At 39.6% G+C, this 24300-nt stretch overlaps 1 pseudogene; it reads left to right on the forward strand.

Moving 5' to 3' along the window:
• The first annotated feature begins 4168 nt into the window (after positions 1–4168).
• LOC111729691 lies at positions 4169–4287 on the forward strand (annotated as a pseudogene).
• Positions 4288–24300: the final 20013 nt, after the last annotated feature.

Consider the following 24300-nt stretch of genomic DNA (forward strand, 5'->3'; position numbering starts at 1 on the left):
GATAAACAGGGTCAGGTTAAGGGATAAGATGGACTCCCTAGGATCTGGTAGCATAGCTCTCACCTAAGTGTTGCGTGATGGCAGAGAGAGAAGGGGTCACCCCCTTGTCCTACATGCCCAGGGGCTCAGTGGTCTGAGAGAATATAAAGGGACTTCCTGGGATCCCATAGCAGATGCTGCTACCCGTTGATACACATTTGGAAGTTAAGCAGCAGGAAGTAGGACTGAAACAAGCTACCTATCTCACTGGTGCCTTAGCCATCATTAAATGTTCATTTGTCGTGGCTGACAAAAGGCCACTTAAAGCCCAGAGTAAAGTCAAAGCAGTGCCTACTGGCATGAGTAACTCTGCAGCCTGCCCCAAATCTCTCCTTCCTTTACCTTTACTTCAGCAACTTTAAGAGAAGAAATTTCAAGTAACTTCCAGCTTGACAGTGTGACCAGGTCTGTAGACCCACTCCCCAGTGAAACTAGTGAAAATTATTTTTAAAAAGAAATTAAAGTCTCTGGAAGTAATCTCGAGGGCAAAGAGCAAGTCAAAAAATATCTATTCAAGAAAATCTATAAAAATCGGATAAGAATCTCTAGTATTCGAGCTGAGAACTGCTCCCTCTTTCCCTAACCCCAGCTTAGCCAGGAGGAGGTTCCACTGAAGATCGGTGTAGCTGAGAACACAGGGGCTCCCCCCGACCTCCCCGCTCCCAGTTCCAAGGCTTTCTTTCCAGAAGGAGCAGGACATCAACCTTCTCATCCTGCCCCCTGCTATCTGTTGCTGGGGCCGAGTCCCAGGCAAATGCAGTTGAGAGTCAGGGGCTCCCTTCTCTCATCTAGCCTTCACTCATGAGATGGAGGCTCTATACTTAGGCATGGTCCCCTGAGAATACTAGGTCCTGGATGGCCCATGCCCTGGCTCAGGAAATGGTGCTTTCATGCCATGAACGGACCTTAGGCTACTGCCCCTCACCCACTGATCCTTTGAACTAGAGCGAGAGTGTCATTCAGAAACTTGCCATTGTCCCTATTCTCAGGTCAAGAGGCCAGGCTCAGAGATTTTGCCCAGGGGGAGAAAGAGGCTGTAAAACACTTAGCTCCTAAACTCTCTCCAGGGGAGCCAATTTTATTTGCAACAATGTGTGAAGTTCAAGTTTACAAGCACTTGTCAAAAATGGTAGAGATTGCGGTGAAAGCCAGAACAATCTTGAAAAAGAACAAACCGGGAGGAACACAGTTCCCGATTTCAGAACTTATACAATGCAATGGTCATTAAGATAATTTGCTACCGTGAGAAGGACAGACATATAGCTCATTGGAATAGAATTGGGAGTCCGGAAATAAACCCACACATCCGTGGTCAACTTATTATCAACAACGGTGCCAAGACTATTGAGTAGGAAAAGAATAGTCTTTTCAACTGAAGATTGTACAATTGGATATCTACATGCAATAGATTGAAGCCGGACCCCTATTCCACACCATATTCAAATATTAATTCGAAATTTATCAAAGACTTAAATGTAAGAACTAAAACAATAAAAACCTTAGAAGACAACATAGCAGTAAATCTTCATGGCCTTGGTTTGGGCAATGAATTCTTTGACATGATACCAAAAGCACAAGCAATAAAAAAATATATATAGATAAATTGGGTTTCGTGAAAATTAAAACGTTTTGTGCATCAAATGACATTATTGAAAAGTGAAAATACAACCCAGAGAGTGAAAGAAAATATTTGCAAAACATATAAATAAGAGTCTAGTATCCAGAATATGTAAAGAACTTTGACAACCCATTCACTCTCCTCGCCCTTCCACTCTCCACTCTCTCTCTCTCCCTCTTCTCTTTCTTTCTTTCACATGCTCACACACACACACACACACACAACCATTATAAATGGACAAAGGATCTGAATAGACATTTCTCCATTGAAGATATACACACTGTCAATAAGCACATGAAAAGATGCTTGCCATCATTAGTCAATGGGAAAATGTAAATCAAAACCATGAGATACCACTTCACACCCACTAGAATAAAAAGGTATGTTAATTACAAGTGTTGGTGAGCATGTGGAGATATTGGAACCCCTGTACGCTGCTGGTGGGCATGTAAAGTGGTATAGCCGATTTGGACAATAATCTGGCGGTTCCTCCAAAAATTAAGCATAGAATATCGCCAGAAGAACCAGCAACTCCTAGGTCTGTATCCCACAGAACTGAAGACAGTTTCAAACAAAAAGTTATACGTGAATGCTCATGACAGAACTACTCACAATAGCCAAAAGGTGGAAACAACCCAAATGTCCATAAAATGTAATGGATAAACAAAATGTGGTTTATCCACATAATGGAATATTATTCAGTTAGAAAAAAAGAGGGAATTGCCGATACTTGCTACACCATGGATGAACCTCGAAAACATTATGCTAAGTGAAAGAAAGTAGACACGAAAAGACACATACTGTAGGATTCCATTTATATGAAATGTCCACAGCAGGGATATCCATAAAGACAGAAAGTAGATTAGTGGTTGCCAGGGGCTGGAGGGAAGGGGGTAGAGGGATGACAGCAAAAAGATATCGGGTTTCTTTTGGAGGTGATGAAAACATTTTAAAGGCGACTGTGGCGATGCTTGCACAACTCTGTGACTATACTAAAAAACATTGAATTGTCCACTTTCAATGGGTGACTCGCAAGCAAATTATTTTTCAACAAAGCCGTTCGTAAAAAATGAAAAAAAAAGAGAAGACTCTGCCTTGTACTCCCTACGCTCTTAAATGAGGGGATGAGATGTAGTATCTCTTTTTGTTAAAACAAAAGAAAAATACTCCTCTTAGAGTCTGGACAAAACTTGCAGTGAAAAGAAAAAAAAAGGAATTTAAAGTAACCTATATATACATGGCTATATAATGTCTGGAAGGCTACATGATAAAATGATTACTGGCTAATTATCTTTGGTGATTGAGTCTGAGGCTAGAGAAAAAGAGTCTTACTCTTCAGTTTGAAATCTCCTGTAAACTGCTTTTTGAATTTCTACAATGAGCATGTATTCTTGCACAAGACAAAACAAAACAAAAAAAAAAAAGTCCAGTTTAAAAAAATCACAGAAAATAATATAATAAAGAAAACTTGAAAAATACAAAGGGAGACTCCTCTATAATACCATCATTATAATAAAATTATTATCACTTATGCTATTCCTTTTTTTTCCTCTTTATTTGTGTTTTTATCCAGTTCTAGTATTAATACATCTTACAGTTTTGCATTAGGATTTTCTTCATTTGACATAATCTTTAAAATTTTACATGTTGTCTATGCTTCATAATTATCATTTTAAATAGTTGCTTATAAATCTAACACCCTTTCATGATGAAAACACTCGACAAACCAGGAAGAAAAAGGAACTTCCTCAACCTCATAAAAGTCACAGGAATAATCCACAGCTAACACACTTAATGGTGAAAGATTGCTTTCTGCATAAGATCAGGAACAAGATAAGGATATCCATTTCTGCCACTTCTATTCAATATTGAACCGAAGGTTCTAGCCAGGGTAATTAGGAAAAGAAAAGTAAGAAAGAAAAAAGAAAAAAGAAATAAAAGCCACTTAAATTGAAAAGAAGATATAAAACTATATCATTTTCACATGAAATAATCTTACATATAGAAAACCCTGAACAATGGACAAAAACCTAGTTTTATATCTACATACATGAACAATCTGAAAATGAAGCTAAGAAAACAATTACATTTACAATAGCATCAAAAAGAATAAAATAAGAATGAATTAAACCAAGGAGGTGAAAAATCTATACAATAGAAACTGTAAGATATTGATGAAAGAATTTGAAGAGACACAAACAAATGGAAACATATCCTGGATTGGAAGAATATTGCTAAAATGTCCATACTACCTAAAGTGATCTACAGATTCAATGCAATCCCTATTAAAATTCCAATGGCATTTTTTACAGAAACAGAAAAAACAATCCTAAAATCCATATGGAACCATAAAAGACCCCCATGTAGCCAAAGCAATCCTGAGTAAGAAGAACAAATCTGGAGGCTTCCTGACTGATTTCAAATCTTATTAAAAAACTATAGTTATCAAAACACTATGATACTGGCGTAAAAATAGACATATAGACAGATGGAATAAAATAGAGAGCCCAGGTCTATGGCCATGCCACCCTGAACGAGCCCGATGCCGTCTGATCTCGGAAGCTAAGCAGGGTCGGGCCTGGTTAGTATTTGGATGGGAGACCACCTAGGAAGACCAGGTGCTGTAGATGTAAGAAATAAATAAAAAATAAAAAATAAGGGATTGTAAGCTGACAGGGTCCTTGCAATATGTGAGGTCAACCAAGGGTTACCTTGCCTTAAAAAAAAAAAGAAAATAGCCCAGGAATAAACCCACACACGGTTAGCTAATCTTTGACAAGGTCACCAATAATACACAATGGGGAAAGGATAGTCTTTTCAATAAATGGTATTGAGAAAACTAGATATTTATATTCAAAAGAATAAAAAGGGGCTCTTATCTTACACCATACATAAAATTAATTTCAAGTGTATTAAAGACTTAAATGTAAAACCCGAAACCATTAAACTCCTACAAGAAAACACGGAGAAAAAGTTCCTTGACATTGGTCTTGGTAATATGTTTTTTTTTTTAATATGAAACCAAAAGCACAGACAACAACAAAAAAAATAAACAAGTGGGACTACAAACTAATAAGCCCCTGCGCAGTTACTGAAACCAACAACAGAATGAAAAAGCAACCTATGGAATGTGAGAAATTATTAGCAAACCACACATCTAATAAGAGGTTAGTATCCAAAATATATAAGGAACTCCTTCTACTCAATATTCTAATTAAAAAACAGGCGAAGGACCTGAATAAACATTTTTCCAAAGAAGACATACAAATAAGGGATTGTAAACTGGCAAGGTCCTTGCATGACCAACAGGTATATCAAAAGGTTCTTAACATCCCTAATAATCAGAGAAATGGAAATCAAAAGCACAATGAGCTATTACTTCACACGTATTAGAATGACTGTCACTAATAATTTAAGAAACAAGTGTTGGTGAGGATGTGGAGAAAAGGGAACCCCTGTGTACTGTTGGTGGGACAGCAAATGGGTGCAGCCACTGTGAAAAACAGTCTGGAGGTTCCTCAAAAAATTAAAAATAGAACTACCTTATGACTCAGCGATTCCAATTCTGAAGAAATCCAAAACACTAATTTGAATAGATATGTGCATCCCTATGTTCATAGCCAAGATATGGAAGCAACCTAAGTGTCCATCAATAAAGAAGAGGTGGTACGTATATATATAATGGAATATTATTCAGCCATAAAAAAGAATGAAATCTTGCCATTTGAGACATGGATGGACCTAGAGGGTATTACGCTAAGTGAAATAAGTCAGACAGAGAAAGACAAATACAATAAAGATTTCATTCATATGTAGTATCTAGAAAACAAAATAAATGAACAAACAAAACAGAAATCAACGTTGATGGAGAACAAACTGATTGTTGCCAGATGGAAGGGGGGTTGGGCCGAAAAATGTGAAAGGGATTAAGAAGTACAAATTACTGATTATAAAAATAGTTATGGGGATGGAAAGTACAGCATAGGGAATATAATCAATAATATTGTAATAACTATGTATGGCGCCAGATGGGTACTAGATTTATTTGGGGGGATCACTCCGATAAATTATATAAATATCTAACCACCGTGATGTACACCCGAAACTAATAAAATATTGAATATCAACTGTACTTGAAGCATAAAAAATATAAAAATAAAAAATATAAACATTCTTTAAACTTTAGGAACACATGTAAATACGACACTCAACAAATTAAAGTTTACAATATTTGGCATGCATAAAAAATTCCTAGTTGCAGAAAGAAGCAGAAAAATGTAACCCATACACAAGAAAATGCCAATAGAAACAGAGCCAGAATTGTCAAAGTGAAGGAATTAACAGAAAAGTATTTTAAAATAACTATTATATGTAATAGGAATATCCTTAAGGGTTTAAAGGAAAATGTGTATATAATGAGGAGAGCAATGAAAGATATAAAGTTGTAATTATGAAAACTACAACATTAGAAATGCAACCTGTCCTGGATAGGATTAACTGAAGACAATGAGATTCTGCAGAAGAAAACATCAATGAATGTGAAGATATAGCAAAAGAAACTGTCCGATCTGAAGTGGAGGGGGAATAAGGCAATCAAAATGAAAATGAAGGGAAGCTCAGTCACCTGTGATACAATATCAATAACTGTAATACACATTTAATTGGAATATGTACCCAACAATAAAAAAAATGCATCTTTTCATAGGTATATAGAACATTGACCTTAATAGAACATATTCTATACCGTAAAATAACAAATTTTAATAGACTGAAACCATGAGATGTGTTCTTTGACAACAAAAGCAGCACTTAATTCTAAAAAAAAGCAGCACTTAATGCTTATATTATTAAGAAGAACCTCAAGCAAGCTAACCTACCTTCAACCTGATAATAAAGAGCAAGAGAAGTGAAAGCAAGTAAGAGGCAGGGAACGATAAAGATAGCAGAAATCAACGAAATAGATAACAATATAGAGAAAAATCAATGAAACCTGAAGATGGTTCATTGAGATCAATAAAACTGGTCTCTAGCCAGACCTGCCAAGATACAAAAAAAAAAAAAATGGACCTACACATTAGCAAGATCAGGAAGGATAGGTGACATCAGTACAGATTCCAGAGGTATTAAAAGAATAATAAAGAAATACTATTAAAGGACTGTATGGACTTCAGTATCTGATGTAGAATGAGGGTAAGGGGACATGGCCTCAAGCAGGATACAGCCCCCATCATGTGTGAAGGAAGCCTCACCTAACAAGGCACACTAAGGTTTTCCTAAGAACATCATAGAACCACTTAACTTCCCAAGATCTGAGTACAGTCAGACCCTTCATCCGGACCTCCCCCAACATCTCCCCCTCCCTCACACTATTCATTGGACGGTTTGTTATTGTTTTCTACACAAAGGGTCCGCCTTCGCCCCTGAGGAGGTGCTCAACTCAAAGCCAGATCCTGCCCTCAGGACCCTGTTCTCAGACCCGCAGCCATCTTTTCCCAGCATTCATGCACAACCCCTGCGCCTCACCACTTCAAGTACTACCTCACAATGCTGCACGTCTGCGTCAGGCTGCGGGAACAGGTCAACTGGTAAAAGCTACCTGAAAGGCCAGGGCTTGCTTCTGTCACCTCGGGCTCCCCGTCTGTCACCACGGGTGCTGGTCTCTTGCTCAGTCCACTGGTCCCGAACGGGAGGGTCGAGAATCCACAGCCATCACCCTCGTGGTCAGCGGTCTACGACGCATCCATGGGGTCATCTGTGTCCAAGGCTGCCATCGGGGCCACCACCGACGAGCGTGCAGAACCAGAGTCGAAACATCTAGCCGGTGAGTAGGTGGCCTGGGGCCGCCTCATGTAGTCCGAGTGTTCTAAGTGCCCCACCCCCCACCCCACCCCCGAGCCCTCGAGCCCTCCTCTGCGCTGCGGGGGCGGGGAGATGGAATTCTCACGTCCAGAAAACTTCGATTCTAAAAGAGAACTACTGGACTCTTAAATTCCAAACTATTTATAACTTATTCAAATAACTTAGGACACAGAGGTAGTGAAATAACACCTCGGGCTCCTGAGAAGGGTCTTAATTCCAAAGTCACCTCAGCCCCCGTATAAGTAAGACATTCAGCGAGTCTTCGGAAATATAGGAAAGATAAAGTCTACTGAGCAGATCTATCCATAAGCAGTCCTGCCCTAAGGGCCACGAATAGGCGTTAGAGGCCCACAGCAACATTTCCGGTGCTCCTATGTACGTTTCGAGGGCAAAGATTTTTGATTCTTAAAGTCAGCTTTTGCTCAAAGACAGAATAGACTCCCAGATCTCCCCACTCCCTGTCGTTTGAGTTCACGGTGAGCAATGACTTTATATATAATACCTGCTATTGTCAATATATGGAAATCCTACAGCTACTGAAACCTTCACAGCTGACTCTCTTTTGATCACCTCTTTATTTTTGTGTTTTGCCTTAAAACCATCAATTGACTTTATATATTTTTGCCTTCTGAAGTTTTATCTTCATATCATTGTGACGGTGTGCATATATTAGAACAACTAACAGTTGGCTAAGTTAAACAGATTAGTTTCCTTTTTATGTATTTTTTGAAAATTTGCTGAACATTATTACGGGCAGGCTCCATGCTAGACTCTGGTGCGGTGTATGTTATCCAGCCCTGGATTGTTATGTAATAATATGTGCCAGAATTGGTTTATTAGGACCCAAACGAGGGGCGGTACTTATTTGCATGAACGATGCTTGTAACCAAAGGGAGAGGCAATTGAGTCAGTGCTGTTAGAACCTAAAGGTTCAGTTTAAAGGCTGAAAGCAGAAACAAAATTTTACAGAAAAAGGAATAGAGCAGACTTAGAGATAAATAAGTATGAAAGATCTCATTCTTCATAACCTTAAATTTGGCACAGCAATGGCATGCATTAGGTATTGGCATGAATACATATACTTGTTGAATAAATGAATCTGGGTATACAGTTAGGGTCAGCCTGTTGCTGCAACCCACTAGTATATTTGTTATGCCCTCTCTTCAGTACTTATCACACCGCCTATACATGTGAAGATGCTGATTAATGAAAAATGCTAGTGATGAAGTTTTATAAGGATGATTTATAGTTTTGAAAACAAAAAAAAAGCTTTTGTACTGATAAACAGTACGTAATCACTGCATGTTCTTGAATGGGAAAATGAAATGATGTAAGCTAGCTTTTGAGGGGCTGGGTGAAGTAAATCGATGAATGGTCATAACCCTGAGGCAGGAAATTGAAAAGCTGTTGCAGTAAATCAGGTACAAGGCTATGAGGAAGTGGACGAAGAAGGAGCAGACGTGGGGTCACCTCACAAGGAAAGCTCCTGACTGAACCTTCATGGCATGACACTTTTCTTGAGGGAGGCAATAGGGCATAATGATTAATATCTTGGTCTCCAGGGCCAAATAAATATTATTTCAAATTCTAGCCCTGCCACTTAAGTACCCGTATGTCCTTGGATATGTTACTTACCTCTTGGGTCCTATTCATTTAACAAGTAGTTACCGTAACCTGTTATGTGCCAACTACTGTGCTGCATTTTGGGGAGACAGTAGTGAGCAAAATGGGCACAGTACCTTCCCTCATCAAGTATACAGAACAATAAGGTGGGCAGGCATTAAATATCATGTGACATATAGCATTATGAATGGTAATACTTGTAATAAAGAAAATATTTTGGATTATTTTCTTTGTCATGTCTCTGAGATTTGATTACATCCGTATTTAAAGTTACCAATTTTGATTTTGAAAATTATTTCTCAGTCTGCATTTTAATGCTTGTCCCTGTCTCTGATTTAGATCTAACACGGTACATAAACGAAACAAATAGGAGTGTTAAACACCTGGCTGATGTTCTTTTTGAGAAAACTGGGAACGGAAGCTGGGTGGTGGTGTTCAAAGCCCTGATTACTGTGCATCACCTGATGGTTTATGGAAATGAGGTGAGCATGGCGTACAGTCACATGGTAGTCATTTCCTTCCTTTTAATACAAAAGACTGTCAGTAGACAATTACAAAGTGTTCTTGGTTTGGCAAAGGTTTACCACCTTTTACTTAAAATTGTGACACATGGGAGAAGTGAATAGCTATGGGTATTAAAAAAACCTGATTTTTCCAGTTTTACATATGAGTGTATCTTTGTGACCAGTCTTTGAGATATTCTATTTTAGCCACTGGGTAATAGAGTGAATATTACACTCAATTCTTTAGATGATTTAGACCAAAAAAAAAAAAAAGAAAAAGAAAAAGAAAGCCCTCAAAACTATTGCTGCGTAACTGCTTTACTTTACTGAGCGCGTTGTCATCACCTGTCCAACTCTCCCCGCACACAAACACTCTATATTTTACAGAACTGAAATGCTCTGCAACATTAAATTACTTATCATTTTGTGCTTCAAATTAACATTTTGTCTCAGTAAGCTTTGCATTAAAAAATTAAGATTTAGAGATTGACCGGATTTTGAAATTTATTATTAAGCAACAGTAATCACACAGTATGGTATTTGTAAAAACAGAATATATGCGTGTAAAATAGAATATATACACACATATATTCTAAAAATAGAATATATTCTAAAAATAGAATATATGTGTGTGTATATATTCTAAAAATAGATTATATTCTAAAAATAGAATATATGTGTGTATATATTCAGCTTGGTGGCACTGAAAATGTGGGGGCAAGTATGGAATTTAAAATAAAGCCTCTGGTACAGATAGCATCCCTATGAAAAAAATAGAATGAGATCTTTATCCTACCCCATATACAAAAATAAATTCCACGTGATTGAAATATCTATAAATGCAAACAACTAGATTTTAAAATTGAAGAAAATGTAGGAGAATATGCTTATAACACCTGAGTAGAGAAGATACCTTAAAGTTGGAATAAGAGTTTGTGTATGGCAGACAAAAGATTAACATTCAGAATAAATTATTAGTAAGAAAAAGGCAGTGCAATGGAATAAAAGACACGAACAGAGAATTCACAGAAAAGGACATCAGAATGGCTGATGACCATCTGAGAACCTGCTCAGATAAGCAACATTTAAAATGCACGACAGTATCAAGAGTTGCGAACACCTTGAGGACATAGGAACTGACATACCGGTGGACGACATGAAATATTAGTTGTTGCACTTTATCCCTGTCCAAGGAGAGCATCGAGACATGTTTAGTAAAATTGAAAATGCCCGGCCAGTGACCCAGTACATCCACTACTCATAGCATATTTCTAATATTTAGAAAGTAAAAATTACCTACATTTCCATCAGTAGGAACCATAACTAAAATGAGGAATGTTTATATGATGAAATACTATAAAAACATTCGATGGGATATATTCCAACAAGGGTAGATCTCAAAAAAAATGCGAATAGAGGAAGCAAGTTGCAGAGCGATAGACTACAATATCATGTATATAAATTTTAAAGATGCACAATTAATATTTTTCCATGGAACAAACATATAGGAAGCTATAAAGAAAATAGTCTTTAAAGATAGCATGTTAAAATGGAACTTAAGGATGGGGCAAAGGGTACTTTTAACTTTATCTGTAATACTTTATCCCTTTTATTTTAAAAATAAGCATGAAGCAAAGCATGTGTCAAAAAGTTAGCAGTTGTCAGTTCTGGGTAGTGGGGTACACAGACGTATGAAACTATTCTTTTTATTTTTCTGTAAATTAAATTTAGTAATTTACTATTAATTAAAATAATTAATATTTGTTACTTTTTATTTTTTTATTTATTTTTATTTTTATTTTTTTAATTAAGTTTATCGGGGTAACATTGGTTAATACAATTATAGAATTTTCAAGTGTACATTATAATTTGACATCTGTATATTCTATTATGTGTTTACCACCCAAAGTCCAGTTTCTTTCAGCTACCATATATTTGATCCCCTTTATCCACTTCACCCTCCCCAGATTAATTAATTAATTAATTAATTACATGTTCTCAAAATGAAAAATGAGGAATGACTATACAGAAAGTCTTAGGGGGAAAGGGTGTATATTCACATGAGCTTTAATGTTTAACCCCTTGTTTATTCGAGAAGTGTATAAACAGAGGACAACTCTGCAGGTCCTTATGTTGTGCTTACCTTATGCTCTTGAATTACTTAGAAGCTCTAGGATAGAATCATGTTAAATATCCATTCGAAATGACAAAATCGTTAGTGAATTCTATTTGTGGACAGAAATTAATTTTTGAATTTGGCACATTTGTTTGACAGCGTTTTATCCGACATCTTGCATCTAGAAATTCTTTATTCACTTTACACAACTTCCTGGATAGAAGTTTCATAGACGGTAAGATGATTCTTCGATGGAAATGTTTCTGTGTGACAAGGAGGGAAAAGTTCTGAAAACCATTTCTGGTTAAAAAAAAAATGGTTCTAAATTATGAAGAGTACGGTGCATTGTCCATTTTCTGGTGGCAGATGATTTTTAATTCATTGACACAACAAGTATTTGAGTGCTTACTAAAACTAACAGTATATGCTATGTGCTGGAGATAGAAGAAATTGAACCCTCCAGGTTTTTTTCTCAGTAAGGCCTTCCCTGTTCAGTCTGCTGAGAGTCGTGACACAACCCTCTGTCTCTTCTCTGCCTGAGTTTTATTCTTTCCACTTCTCACCGACTAATATCTGCGTTTTTCTTTTCTTTCGCTTCTCTGTTAGTCCCCCATTGGAATGTAAGCTCCACGAGGGCAGGGATTTTTGTCTGTTTTGTTCACCGCTGAACTTCCAGCATCTAGAACAGTGCCTGGCTCATAGTAGGCACTGAAGAATTGTTGAATGAATAAATAAACTGAATAAATGAATCGAGGTGCATTTAGAAGTTAAGGAGAGAGATGTTGAGTGTCCATCATGGCCTTTTTTTCTCCATCTTGTTTATGAAGTCAAGAGCAAGGTCCCTTGCCTCATGGAGGGACAGTGGGAGTGGCTACAATGGGATGGGAGTTTCAGGAAAATGCTAAGAATTTATAATAGTTTCTGTGGAAATGTGAAAGAAACTGATAAAGTTTAATTATTTCTTCTGCTCAAGAATGTCACCATCAATACCCCATCATGAGGTGATATCAAAGCTTTGAGGAAATAAAAAATAATCTTTATTTTAACAGAAAGTTTGAGGGATGTTGGACTAGGTGATGAATAAAGGCCAGTCTAGTTTTTGTGCTTCAAAGATATTGTCGAGGTGAATGTGGAATGATCATTCTTTGCATTTATTGACATATATTGTAACTGGTTATTCTTGGTTAAACTGGAAATAATTAAAATGTTTTATTTTTAGGCAATGCTATGTCAATCTTCATCAGACAATATAGCAGGTACTTGAATGAAAAGTCACTCGCATATAGACTGATCGCATCAGACATCACCAAAAGCAAGAGAGGGTCAGTAAATATCATTGGTTTGTAAGCAACAAATACCGAAATACATATGCGGTTTGTCAAAAGCACAGCTATATTTTAAGATGCCGATGTCACAATGCTTCTCAAACTCTTAATCATTGATGTTATAAATTTCTTTTGTAGGGCCAATGGTATGATGAGAACGATGGATACTAATGACCTGCTAAACATCCTACCAGTTATTCAAACTCAGTTCGATGCTCTTCTTAAATTTGATGTAAGAGCTTTATAGATCATTTAAAAATATATTGGTAAATGACATTGTTTAACTATAGGTGGGGGACGCACTGTTTTAAAATTGGTGATAATTGATCATTCTTTTACTTAATTTCCAGGCAAATCCTGATGAAATAAGTAATGGTATAATCCGTGCTGCTTTCAGGCTCCTATTTAAAGATTGTCTTCGTCTCTTTGCAGCCTACAATGATGGAATCCTTAATCTCCTAGGTAGGCTAAAGAATAGATGTTACAACCTTAAAAAATGAACTGGTGTTAATAATTTATTTGTGAAAGTCTTTTATCTTTATGTCGAGACTCATTTGTTTTGGATTGGAAATAGAAGATCCTTGTGGGGTCATACATATTTTTAAATACTGAGATATTATATTGTTTTTTTCAGTTAAAAATTATTTGGTTAATTGGCTACAGAACTTTTCAGTTTTTATATAAGTGCTAACTGATATTTCTGGGAAACTTACTGGGGAATAAACATGAGTTGCCATATTTATACATTATTCATTAAGGCTCACTCCACCAAGGTTCAAAATACAGTTCTGATTTTCCTAAGAAAATATAGCCTATAAAAGAAGTAATCGTTATTGACGATTATATGAACATATATTTCTTAGGCTTTGAGGGACATTTCGGTCGTTATTGACGATTATATGAACATATATTTCTTAGGCTTTGAGGGACATTTCGGTCATCATTTCACCCTAAGGAATGATTCATTTCATAGGAAGTGTTCTCCAAAGTTCATTAATGAGAATTTGAAATTTTTCTTATCCTGAAGAAGTACTTAGTACATTTGTAGAGTTACAAAAGGGTAGGAAACACAGCCCCATTCCCCTCAGAGAGCGTCAGAGTTTTCAAAAAGATTACAGACTAGAAGCTGCAGAAATTGAAATTAAACTATCTAAACAATCTGGGTATGCTATCGAATTCTAGATGTATTTCCAGCGCCGCTGTTTTTGGCATGCAGTAGTCGCTTCATAAAAATCTGATGGATATATAGATCGAGCAGCGTCGTTGCTTTTTAAAACAGAAAATAACTGGATTAAAACTCTGTAATTATTCCGAACAAGTTAAAATCATATCCAGAATCGGCTTAAAATAAAATCATCAGAATGGAGTGAAACTTGACAATTGCTAAGATATCGGCTCCTTCGTGGTATTTCTTTCTTTTTTTTTTCAGACAAGTATTTTGACATGAAGAAGAGCCAGTGCAGGGAAAGTTTGGATATTTACATCAAGTTCCTGAAAAGAACAAACAGATTGGCACGGTTCCTCAAAGTCGCAGAGGTATACGAATCTATTTCTCTCCAAGGCTTTTCTGTTTTCGATATTAGTTTAGTATCCAATAGAACTATGCCCCTTACCAGCACCACCGCACAGACACAGAGAGATTGGCAGTAGTTTTAACTATCTCGTAAACATGAAAACTAAAAAAACTAAAACTAGGTACTTAAGATGTACTGCAAGCAAGAGCAAAACTTCTGAAAACTTAAAGGAAAAAAAAAGACCTATTATTCACAGGAGAACAACAATATGAATGATAATCGACTCTGACTACTTGAAAAATTAAAGCACATTTGTGTGGTATCCAGACAGCAAAGACTCAATACCTGGCAAGTCTCTTAGAGTTTTATTCTTAGGACAAGTATAAGTTCATATTGAAGTGTACGAGGCGTACGGTAGCCCATTGTTTTTCTTCATCTACATAGGTGCCAGTCCAGCAAGGCGTTTGTGCTCTAGGGTATTTTCTGTTTTGTGTATACATCGGTCTCACGGTTACTTTTTTGTTGTTGTTACCACGCTCTGCTGTAATTTGTATTTTTCTCCTCTTTTTTTTTTTTTTTGTGTGAATCTAGGAAGTTGGAATTCAGCAGAACGGCATTCCATACCTTGCTCAGGTCAGTGGTTTTAAATGACTTTTTTGTCTTCATGTTTGTGTGTGTCTTATATTAATCATCTGAGACTCCATCCTTTGCCATCTACCTGCATGTGTATTTTTATTTCCCCGCGAATGACATATATATGTACATACACATAGACTTGTGTCTTCTGAACGGGTCTGTGAGCTGTTGATCTTATAAAAGAGGCTGTCCCTGCTGAGGGCTAATAGTGACTCATAGTATAACAACTAGACCATGCTTTTTAAATGGACAGAACTTATCAGTGGAAACGGCAGAATATTTGGAATAATGAACTTAGGTTTGAGGCTGCCTTGTTTACCTTTCAGGTGTGGAACCTCAAACAACTCATTTCTTGTCTCTGTGCCTCGTTTCTGCAACTGCAAAATGGGTGTGATGCTATTGTCTATGTCATAGCAGTGCTGTGAGAATCGAATGAACTCAGGTTGCTTCCTTCCCTGGAAGCTGGTCATCAGGAATCCCTCCCATGGCAATCGGTGTGATGTGCGGTAGAGGTGGCGATGCAGCAGGTGTGGATGAAACGAGGGTGTGGCAGTCTGCTCATGCGGCCCGTTTGTGACCTCTGGATCTGCCTGTGCTCCATCCCAGATGTACCATAGGGCTGCTGGCCCAGCCAGGACTGGTACAGAAACCTTTCCTGCCCTGGGTCCCAAACTAATGTGGCAGCTTTTAAGTCACCCGGGATGTGGAACAAAGCAGTTTCTCTTGGTGTGGGGACATGTTGTCTCTAGAACCCATACGGGCCCACCGCGTGTCATGTTGTGTTTTCTTTTAAATGGTAGAAGGTGAAAGATGCAGTATTTTGTCTTCTGTTTTGGATGGGATTTCCTGGCATACTCCTGGCCACAGGAAACCTAACAATATTATCGATATAGAATGCTCCTGAATCTTAATCTCCTACCCTCTGGAGCGCATGGAGCTTTCCAAGGTCTCCACCGTACTGGCCACTTCTTCCTCATCTGATTCAGGTAGCACGATCTCCTGGATACGGGTGGATCAGTGTGATTTTCTGAGGGGTAAGCAAATGGTCCAGACTTCTTCTGACCGTGTCGTGACAGAAGATTGAGAAGAGTTAACATAGCTTGGATCAAAACTGTAAATGTATACCATTGTCCATTCCATAGACCTACAAACTCTTTCTGATCCATACTTTTGATAGCAAGAGAAAGCAGAACATTCACTAAATTGATAGCTACATACCGTGTACCTGAGACTGTGTTAACCAGCCTCTACCAAAGACACGATAGTGGCTGGCACCACGACTGCCATTGGGTTACTACTTGATTTATTGTGCTGTGGTTTGTCATTCTCCGGGGCCCGACTCTTTCGGGGGGCCATAGGGGTGAATTACATGGCGACTTCATGGGGATTATCATCACTGCATCCTTTTTATCTTTAAGATTGGCACTAGGTTCTGCCATCTTCCTGGGAGGCGGGCTTGTCTTTTATTTACTACTATGCCTGGAGCGTGGGTGGAGGCTGTTTCCAGAGACATGTCCCTAACTGGGCTATGCTGTGACTTAACTCTAGTTAGAGTCCTAGAGGCCAGGAGAGGGATGGGGGCAGATCTTGATGGGGCATGTAACTAACTTGTGGGGTATCATCTCCAACAAGGCGAGGAGAGGAGGACACTTCCTTAAACTCAGAGGTTTGGGGGAATCTCGAGACTCGGAACTTTTATGGCCACCCTTCTAGCTCTCCCTACTCCATAAGTTGGGGCTTTTGCTCTTTATCCAACTAGGTCCCTGACCCCGCTGTGGCAGACCCGCCTTGATTGGGACTGGAGGAATGTGGCATATTCACACAGTGCCTGGCTCAGGTGGTAGTCATGTGTATGGGAAGAAGCTCGTGAAGAGAGAGGGGGTGAAGAGGCGGGTAGTAGAGTAAGGTTCCTTAGGGAATGAAAAGATATTGAATCTGGAATAGAAGTGGAAGCAGTGGCCTCAAATAAGAGGGTAGAGGAGGCAAGAAGAAGAGGATGGATGCAGATGCAGATAAATGTTAGGCTTGGTAGGTTAGAAGGAGGGAGTTTCTGTCCCGTGGCTTCTCATAAATCTTTAAAGAACTGTGTCCTCTGTGGTATGCGCAGCACAAACATTCCTTCAGGTACAGATGGGAGGTTTGCACATTGAACCAATGGGAACCACTGTTGGGTGAAATAATGCATAGCTTCCTGAATGAAAAGTCAGATAAGCAGACAGAGAGAGACAATGAGAACACCTGGGTAAGTAGAAGACAAGATGGGATTTCATCGCCCAAAGGCGCCATAACCAGTGGATTTCAATCCACATTCATTCACAAACACATGCTTGATGCCTACCAGGAGGAGGCTGCTGCGATGAGACACAGTCTCAGCTCCTTAATTCCTTAAAATTCTAGAACAAAGACTACAAAAGCATGACTAGATATCTGTCTCCAAAAATGCAGTTCTTTTTTTTTTCTCCACGTTGACCTCACTTCCTTGACAGAGGTGGGAAGGGGTCCTTTTCTGAGAACCACGGCTCAGGCGTCATGGGGCACAGATGAGCATTAAGTGATCTGGGCTTGGCATCTTGGCTCTGGCCTCCTTCCGTGCTCAGCGCCTGTAGGTGGAGCTCTAGGGGAACATCTGACAGGAGGAGCCTCACCGTGGGGGTCTACATTTCCCTTTGGGCCCCCATCTCTCCTCCTTAGGCCAACTCTGGTCTCCAGGACCCCTGGATCCAAAACAAAGTAGTTTCATGGCAGCGCAATTTACAACAGGCAAGGTATGGAAGCAAACTAAATGCCCATCACCAGACGACTGGATAAAAGAAGTTACTGGTTCATAGATTGAATATTGCAGGTGTTTGTTGGTAAACTTTCATGCAGACCCCCCCTCCCCCCTCCGGAAGTCCGCTCCTTTTACTGGAAGAGCTTTCTCATCAGCGCTCTGGCCTCTGGCCCTCGGCCAGTACAGAAGGGCATTTGTCACGGCCTCGGGTTGGCGGAGCTCCCGCTACGTGCTTTCTGGGGTGTCCCGGAACCCCTGGAACGGAGTGAAACGCAGGCTGGGTGGGAGGGGAGGATCCAGGCGGCCTCCCCTGTGCCCCGCGGCCTCGCGGCCTCGCCCCAGGCCCCCTGCAAACGGCGCAGGGCGTCAAGGAGCCGGGCCGGCCAGCCCGTGCCCGTGCCTGTGGCAGGTCCCGCGGAGGGTGGCCGGGACCCCGTGTGTGCCGGAGGCTGGCGCTGTCTCCCGGTGCCTCCAGCAGCACCTCCCGTGCCGGGCATGGCCGAGAGGCCCGCCCAGCCCCCGCCGTGTTCTGGAGGAAACGCCCCTTCGTGCCCCGCTTTCGGCATCGCCCGGGGCCCTCAGAGCCGCCTCGTGCGCCGCCGTCCCGTCCGCCCCGCTCCTCTCGACCTTTCCGCGTCGCGTGTGTGCGCGTGGCGGGCGCCGCCCCGGGAACAGTTCGAACGAACAGAACGTCTCTGGGCCGCGCCCCCCATCCGAGCTCCAGGGGCGCAAACTCGGGGAGCCACCGGGCTCCGCTCCGACGTGCACCCGGATGCACGTTCCCACCTTCACCCCCGCGCTTCCCGGGCGGCGCGGGCGGAGGGTCACCGTGTGTCCCCGAAAGGCGTCTTTCGGCCCCACGGCTCCCCTTGCGCCGGGAAGCACCTGGTGCCTCCTCCGTCCCCAGTGATGCTAAGCGCGTCCTGCTCACCACGCCCGCGGCCTGCGGGGGCAGCCTGGCCACACACTTCTCGCTGTCGGGGACGTGTCTGACGGCGCGGCGCGTGGAAAAATGTTTCCCACCAACAGCATTCAAGGACTGGCAACCTTTATTATTCTATTTAGTTTATTTTTCGTTAGTTATTTTGCTGATCGAATGAAGCAGAAATTCTCTGTCCCTGTGCCAAACGTGTGTTTGCCCTGGTGACACTGGTAGTCTCCTGATCATTTTGGGATGGGGGGGAGGGTCTCTGTCAAGGGACAGTTTCTCGAACTCTGCTGTGCTCAGAGTGCCCAAGTTGTTACGATGCATTCCCGGGGAGGTCTTCCCTTGGTCCCCACATCTGGCTTAACAGAACCCCTCCGAATGGATTCCTGCTTGGCCGCCTGATTGGAGCATCTCCCCGACACTGCGTGGTACGCACACTTCTCTGTTTGCAGACCCATGTGTTTGTTGCCCTTATTTATACCTGTCGTCCTTATATATACCTGTTGTGTCATTATAATCATTTATAGCTCTTCTTTTTTCTCTCGCAATTGTCCCTTAGCCCTGCCTACCGCTCTGTAAACAATCCCTTCCATTCAGCCCTCCTCCAACTGCCAGTTCAGTGGTCATCTGTGTCCATCTTTGCCACAACACCATCATCCTAGCTTCAACTTCCATCATCTCTCACTTCCCAGTCTTCGCAATATATTCTGCCCCCTGCTGTTTGTTTTACACGATGCAACCATAATGCCGATCTTTTCGAAATACACATCTGATCATCAAAGCCCTCCAGGGGTCACCCAGTATTCTTAAGATAAAGTCCAAACTCCCCAACGTTGTCTTTCATGTAAGAGCTTTCATTGCCTAATCCCTGCCTTCTCTCCGGCTCCATCTCACTTGCACCCCGCATTGCTCTCTCTGCTCTAGCAATGTGGTTCATCTTTATTTTTGGCCTGTACCATATGCCCTTCCCGGGGGCCTTTGCACATGTTGTTCTCCTGTGTACAGTGCTCATTCCTCTCCTACTGTCCTCCTCATCTCCTAGCTATCCTTCAGATCTCAGCTTAACTGCTACTTCAGGAGGGCTCGCTTCGCTGACTTCCCTGACTTGGTCGGATTCCCCTACTTAAACGCTGAGGATCTGGTACTGCTCTTTTGTAGTACTTTTCACAACTTCGAGTTTACATTTATCCATGTGATTATTTGATATTTCTCCCCCCCCCCAGAATGGCAGACGAGCTTCCCAGGTCATAAGGCCAGGGGACAGGTTGTTTTTGCACGTGACTACATTCCCAGTGACTTGTGTATGGTAGTTTATCGATAAACTTTCCCCCGAAGAGTGAGTGATTGGATCAGGAGAGATGCTGGGGTATATATAATCCTTCCAGGGAATTGACCTTATGTGAGAAGCACACTTTTTCCATTTGTACTGGGACTGGAGGATGAAAAGATGTATCCATATTCGGTCAGCAGATATTAAGTGCTTACTGTGTGCCAAGCACTTAAGATTGATCAGTGAACAAAACAGAAAAAAAAATCCTGTCTGGAAGTAGGTCTGTATTCTATTGTTAGAAGAGACAATAAGCATATGAAGAAAGAAACCTGTAATTTCAGTAAAGATAAGTGCTATAAATAAAAATAAAACATAGTGAGGGTAAAGAGACTGTTGGTAGGTACTGTTTTATATGGAGTCATCAAGGAAATCCCCATTGGGGAGGTGACAATTCACCAGAGACCTGAAACCATGATTGCATTTGCTATATGAGTGAGAGTCTGTTGTCTCTTTTTTTCTTTCTCTGTCAGTTTCCTTCTCTCCCTCGCATCCTCTTCTCCATGAGGCTTCATGTTTTACTGAGATTTCTTTTATGATCTGGGAACTCACGAAGGAAGCACGAATAATAAATGATTTCAAGCCCCATGTCTTCTTTAGAGGGGATAGATATTTTACCAGTTCATTGCTCATTTTAAGAGGCTTTCTGGTAGTTGTTTTAAAAAGAATGTAGTAAAAACCATAGTTTAAAAATCCGATTTGTTTCCGAGATGCTACTTTTAATAATGAATTCACTTGTAGCAATTATTTAGCTTTAATGAATGTGCTGTACAGTTGTCTTAATTTTTGTTCACAACTTTTTTTGTGATATGAGGGTATGAATTTGCTAAGAACTATCAGAAAATAACTGTGTCATAATAACTTTAATTTCAGGCACCCCATGGTTTAATTGAAGCACTCAAACAGCATTTAGATTCTTTGGAAGAAAAAAATGACATTTTACTATCTAATGGGTAAGTTAACAAATGTCTGAGTATAGGGTAATTTTGCTTCCCTCTAAATAATTTCCCTCATTTTGACAACACGAGAGTGACTAAATAAATTACGGGCTTTGAATCTGATGGTATACTCTGTAGTAATTTTAAATGATAAATAATACAGAATAGAGTTTTTCCATCTTTTGTGGGATTCCATACTTTTCACAAGGGCGATTGCTTCCCAAAGGAAATCCTTTATCACACTGAGTGATTCTCAAGTCAGAGGTTGGGACTGGAATAACCTCTTCTTTTGAAGTATTTGGTTTCCTTTTTTAGGGGCTCCCCTAGTGAGAATACCTGTTGTAGATGATTATTTAATGACATGGCAAAATGTTTATCCACAAAACGGTGTGCATAATAATATTAAGGTATGTGTGTATGTGTACTCCTCTTTATATGCATATACACACAAATTGTGAGTAATAGAAATTTTGAGGTACATCACTTGAAAATGTTCATATTATCTATTTCTGAGTGGAAAATTATGGTTGATTTCAATTTTCTTTTTTGTCCTTTTCAATATTCAAAATTTCTGTAAGGGTCATGAATTATTCATTCATTCCGCTTTTAGGTTATGTTGATTGTAATTGATTTATATTATCACCTTCTATTAGGCAAGTCCATTGACTATTTCTTAAATATCTCTTTATCACAGATAGATGTATAGTTAGTATATAGTTGGATGAATGGATGGATGGATGGATAGATGGATAGATGGATAGATAGAAGGATGAATTAAAGAAATGTAGGCTCAGTTGGGTAGGACATATGTGATTCTATTTATTCTCCAGTGTGCCTCATCCTTCTTGTGAATTCTTAAGGGTCCAGCATGCATGGATTCCTTCCATCTCAAATGGACCAGTTGTGAATGCTTTACCAGAAACAGATTTATTTGCAGGTAATGTAACTTTATGATATGATTATATCAGCAATTTTAGGATAGGGTTAGAATCTTTAATTCACCCACTGCTTAACCACCTACTATGTCAGCTGCTTCTTCCTGAAGCAGTCTTTGATCTAGAAATTTCATTTCTAAGAATTTATCTAGTATATATATTTATATATATCTATAATTTATATCTGATATATCTAATATATATATTCACAGTTGTGAAATGATATATGAACAAGGATATTCTTTGCAATATTGTACTAGCAAAATGACAATAAGGGGCATGTTTTTGTGTACTGAAAAGGGATGATCTCTAAGATGTGTCGTTAAATGGAAAAATGAGCAAGATGCGAAACAAAGCATAGAATGCTGCCATTTAAAAAAAAACAGAATAAAGAAAGAATATATATATAATTTCTTAAAGAATACCTCTGTAAGGCTATAGAAGAAATGAATAAAATACACTTCCTCCAAGATGAACTTGGTGGCTCATGGAAAGAGGTGGGTGGGAGAGTCTTCACTTCATACCATTTTGTAACTTTTGAATTTTGTACATGCAAATGATTACGAATTAAAAGATAAATTTTACAAAGAAGCACAACACATATTTATATACATAAAGGGTATACCTTGTAATGCTTAACATGTAAGTCCTTTGTAATTTCTTAAGGTTAGTTTGCTTCATACTTCAGTAGTTTACTAGATATGGCTTATACCAGCTTATAAGAGCCCATAGCTAAATTTTCAGGAATTTCACAAGGTGCTTGATGGCACACTGGTAACTTGAAATTGGCTATGATGGAAGCCTTTACACCACAGGAATGGACAAACACCACAAAACAGGCATTCTGGTTTTTTTTTTTTTTTCTGGAGAGCTGGTCATTATACACTTACTGGCACACGACCGCTCATAGTCAGCCATATTCTGGGTGATTGTGTTTCTATGATGTTACCTGATTTTGTAGACACAAATCTAGGTAATAATGAGCTATATTATCATAGGATTTATATGTGTCTAAATTCGTTTGTTCTTAGTTTAACTCAAAGACTTAAACAAACTTGTATATATTTTAAAAGTTGTTTTCATTTTTCTTTTCTGCATATATTCTCAATGGACACACCTTCTGCAACTTGAATGGGTGAGTTTAACCAAAACTATGATGAAGTTTGGTCCTTTCAGTAAATCACATATGTAGTGAAAATTGGACATTTGCTTCATTTCCACAAGAATGACTATTTTTCTGAGTCGCTGTGGTTTGGGAACCATTAGTGCTTACAACAGATGTTACAAGACAGTTAAATGTAGTGGTTGTCAAGCTGTGGATTCAATCTGCTGTGAATGCGAATCCCAGGTCGAGTGTAGAGGGGTTTGGGGAACTACTACTAAGCTGTTATGAAGGTGTGTAGGCCTGATCACCAGCAGACCCAAACTGACTCCTGGTGATCTCCATACACACTACCCCAACACTCGGCCCGGGTTGCCTAACCCTCGTTGTTTGAAACGATTCTGTTGAAAAGTGGACAGCAAAACCGCTTTTTCTCTTAAATCACTGTGTTTTAAAAATATTGGCCATAGGACCAGAGTGCTTGGGTTCAAAATTTACTCTACCATTCATAGACTTTGTGATTTCGGACAGATCGCTTAACCTCTCTTTGCTTCGGCTTCCTTATCTTCATAAGGTTGCTATCAGAATAAATTTAGAATGCTCAGAATAGGGCCTGACCCTTGTGTTACTCAGAAGTGCATTTTTAAATTTCATGTATATAGGGATCGCCTAATTATCTTTTTTGTTGTCGAATCCTAACTTACTTGTACTATGTCAGAGAACCTTCTCTGTATAATTTCAGTCCTTTGGAATTTGCTGATAATTGCTTCATGGCCCGGCATATAATCTTTTTTGTTTTGGTAGAAATTTCACGTGCACTTGAAAACTGTATCCTGTCATTGTTGGGTACGGTGTCAATTAGGTCAAGGTCGTTAATCGTATCGTTCAAATCCTCTATATATATGCATGGATTATTTTGTTTGCTTGTTCTTACTAAGAAAGTTACTAAGAAAGATGTGTTAATATTTCCCTTACTTTAAGTACTTTAAGTACTTATGTGATACAAATCAGGTTTTTGTACCCACCACACCACTAAAGTGGCTCTTGTCGAAGTCACCAGTGACCTC

The sequence above is a fragment of the Pteropus vampyrus genome, unplaced genomic scaffold (genome assembly GCF_000151845.1).
Source record: "Pteropus vampyrus isolate Shadow unplaced genomic scaffold, Pvam_2.0 Scaffold275, whole genome shotgun sequence".
In the NCBI taxonomy this organism is placed as follows: domain Eukaryota; kingdom Metazoa; phylum Chordata; class Mammalia; order Chiroptera; family Pteropodidae; genus Pteropus; species Pteropus vampyrus.